Source organism: Atractosteus spatula, chromosome 10 (genome assembly GCF_055471065.1).
Source record: "Atractosteus spatula isolate fAtrSpa1 chromosome 10, fAtrSpa1.hap1, whole genome shotgun sequence".
NCBI classification, from domain to species: Eukaryota; Metazoa; Chordata; class Actinopteri; order Semionotiformes; family Lepisosteidae; genus Atractosteus; species Atractosteus spatula.
In genome coordinates, this window is record NC_142715.1 from 4,981,885 (window position 1) to 4,985,738 (window position 3,854).

A 3,854-nucleotide genomic window follows, 5' to 3' on the forward strand; every position below is an offset into this window, starting at 1 on the left:
GGGGATTCAGATCTCCTGCGGGCACAAGCAGTTGCAGGCTCTCATAGTTGCAGCTGTGAGAAAGACAGGGCAGTAAGCATAGATAATTTTCTTTTTATCTTTGCTGAGTGCAGTTTATCGTTGATGACAACATCAAAGACATTAAGGAGTTTTTACGGCTAACAGCTCCACATCAACTTCCTTTCATAACTAACCTCATCAGATCCCTCAACTCCCAACTCTTCCAGTTTCTCACTTCAGAGAAGGATAAAAAAAACTCAAAATCCTCTACAGAGAAAAACCATCAACACCTTTATCACCTCCACCAATCCTAACCTTGGTGTTACTGCACCCTCTGACCTTTCCCTTTCACCCCTTTGCATCCTCAGCTAACATATTTTAATAGTACAACAAAATTACAATAGATTGTACAGTATTTATGTTTAAAATTAAGGTAAATATGTCAAAATATCGAAGTCCAAATGCACGGTGCTAATGTAACAATGCTTGCAAGTTCTTAAACAAATCTGCATTGTATTTTTAAAATATTTCAGCAGAGGATGCAACGGGAGTATAAATGACGACTCGACTTTTTCTTGGGTGAATATGGTTTTCTGGGGAGTTGCGATGTTGGGTATACAGTAATTGGACATTTCCCGGTGATTCTGACACGTGTTAAGCACTCGCATTTCCTGCAAATATTAAAATGGTTAAGGTTTCGCTGAGAAATCCAATCGACCTTTGTGAAGAAATGTTTACTTTCTTGAAATACAAGTTTTCCAGAAAGGAAATGAATACATGCATTTAACGAAATCAAGCCCTTTGTGATTGTCCGAAATGGTACGTTATGTACAACAAGATAGGAAAAAAAACATGGCTGGGATTTGAACCTACGTGACCTCCGGTACCAGACCGGGGTAAAGTTAGCTTGAAGTTCGTAAACGATTTTGGCACGCCTGTAGCGTTTACACGAAACCTCTTACAGTCGCGAGAATACTTGCTTTGTGTATAAAATACATTGTGAATGCTTTCTCAGCCTTTACTTTTTCGTTTTTATCACATTTTTTTTGACCAAGCACGAATATTCTTTTGTCCATATCTTCGCAATGGAAGCACAGAACGCCTTCAAACCAAATGCATTTTAAAGACCACGACTTGTGGATATTTCCACAGCCTCTACATCAAACTATCAGTGAGCTAATTATCTTTTTTTAAACCTCCGGTTTTTCATCGATGCGTAATTACGCACTAACTGGAATCCGGGGGACCGCTGTATACACAAGTTCACAACGCAAGAAATACTGTTCAATACGGCTTCGTGCGAAAAACCTGTATATGACCATAGGCAACAAAATAGCGCAGTCTCCAATTACTCAGACTGTAAGCACGGGAATAAAGCTTTGTTTGATTTCTGAAACCCTTCCTTTACGTCCTGTTTTCATTCAGGTAAGGGTCAACTATATTCACAATACTACTGACAGCAGGAAGATTAAAATATTCTTTACTCAGCAGCTTATTAAAAACAGCTCCCATAATGTTCGAACCGATTTTTTACACAGAACACTGACAGAGCTTTGCGTTCTGAATCTCTTTTTCACGTGCTTTTATTTAATGTGGCACAATGCACTGGGATAGGGGTATTCTGTTCACAAAACACTAGCATTTAAACCACAGCACCCACAATGCTGCAAGTAAGTGTTTTGCACACTAAGCAGAGAGTGATGTCTTCCTCGTTAGAATAGTGGCGAGTACCCCACCTGTCACGCGGGAGACCGGGGTACATCAGGACGCGCATTGAAGTGAAAACAGGATGCCCCATGCACTGTGCAGGTCCCGCCACACTAAGAGGTGAGTGGGTCACGCGAAAGGTCCCCGTTTCGAGTCGGGGTAGAAACAGCCTCTTTTTTACGATCACGGCGAGTTACCGAGACACACGTGGCTGTGTTCTCTTCGTGTGACATAATTCGGAAAAGTCCTGACGTTGCATTTCAACTGAGCCCCAGTATACATCGACCCTTCGACACTCTGAGTGACAACTCTCTTGCGTGTTTTCTCATATTTATGTAGTTTGCTTGCATGATGCCCGGAACAGCAGGGTTGTGCGCTCCCATGTGGTCTAGCGGTTAGGATTTCTGGTTTTCACCCAGGCGGCCCGGGTTCGACTCCCGGTATGGGAACGTGTCAGTTTTGCCTCCTGCTTTCCAAAAGATCAGCACCGTGTACGAAGGAGCCGCATTAAAACTACTCGAACGTGCAAAACGTGCGAGAAGAGGGGGCGCTTGTTTCCAACCGAAGACTTCTCGCGTGTGAGACTACCTGATCATAGCTGCAGCTCGGAAACCTGCAGGTGGGAGGGTTACTCTGGTAGACAGGGCTGATCTTCGGCAATAGGATTTATACTCTCCAAGATGATATTTGCACTTTGTGGAGAGGAGATTTTTTCCACTTCAGTAGCCCGATTTCGTCGATTGCGTGGAGAGGGCTGTAGAATGTGGCACCGCCTTTCCTGCTCCATCCATGACAGGTGTGCTGGTCTCTGGAGAGAGAGCACGGTCCATCAGCGCACTCCAATAAAGGCACTGGAAGCAACTGAATCGCATTGGCGAAGCTCAGCGCTGGGCTGCTGGGCATGGTGTCGCCACGCACAAAAGTGGATTGGGGATTCGCCTAGCGCTGTGATCGAACAGACCCACTCACCTCTTAGGTGTGGCGGGATCTGCACAGGGCATGTCGCAGCGCTTCCTGCTTTCACTACAATGCGCGTCCTGATGTCGAGTCGTGTGCCGTGCAGAGGCTCTGAAAGCGAGAGCAATGAAAAGGTGCACGACGCTGTGAAAGAAAACAGAGACGTGAAAGACAGTCCTTTCTCTAATGAGGTAAAAGAAAAGCTACTCCACGTCGGGGAATCGAACCCAGCTCTCCCGCGTAACAGGCGTTGAAACTCAGCACTATACTAACAAGGAAAACATCACTCTCTCCGACCCCCGGCATCGTGTCCCGACCCAGCGTGCTGGAAGGCGACGCGTGCTGTGATTCCTCTATGGAGCAGAAATGACAACCGAGGAGCCGAGAGATCATTTCAGCATTTCGCGTCTGAACGGAAAATACAAACGACCAACTCGGAATGACTTGCTTTTGACGCTTTTCAAAGCGTTCTTTGTGCACGACCACTGCGCCGCCTAGCAGATACAAATGGGTTGTTCAACTATGAACTAGCAAATGGAAGAGGGCTAAGCCCCCTCTCTTTTAGCCCAGGTTCGATCTGTCTCCCAGAATCACCAGGGCACACACACACACTGTCTTGTTTCTCGTACACGTATAGTGTAAAAATTAAGAACCCAGGACGATGATGTGACACTCGAACAAACTCTTTATTATTTAACCTGTAACTCCGAACCAGTTAGCTCCTAAATTCACTATGACCTGTGACCCTGAGCAACCGTTATTCCCCGCTCAGCCCTCCATCAATCAACATGCAGTTTCACTGCTGACGCACACAAATATTACACCTTCTCTTCTTCGCCTCTCTTCAAAGCCCGGTGTGTTTTTTTTTTGGGGATGTTATATATTTTAGAAAGAGCACTGTGACGTCAGAGACACCAGCCAGAGCACCGGGATCAGAGAGCGAGACCACGGAAGGCGCGCGGAGCGCACTGCGGAGAGTTATTGATCACTTATCTATCGACAACTAATTAATTCAACTGAAGAACCGTAGAATTAACGATTAACTTCACCGATTGGTGAGTACTGATTCTTTACCCATTCTTGACCCTGTTTTAAATATCTAGAAAACGGTCAATACCGCCTGGATCGATCAATTACAGTACCATAGTGCGTTTAGTGTTAATAATGTTCATTCCGAAATTAAAGAATGG

General features: G+C 45.2%; 1 non-coding gene across 1 annotated transcript; it reads left to right on the forward strand.

Annotated features, from left to right (window-relative positions):
- Positions 1 to 2,084: 2,084 nt before the first annotated feature.
- trnae-uuc (transfer RNA glutamic acid (anticodon UUC)) lies at positions 2,085 to 2,156 on the forward strand. Its single transcript has one exon. It is a non-coding gene; the product is annotated as a tRNA-Glu (tRNA).
- The last annotated feature ends 1,698 nt before the right edge of the window (positions 2,157 to 3,854 follow it).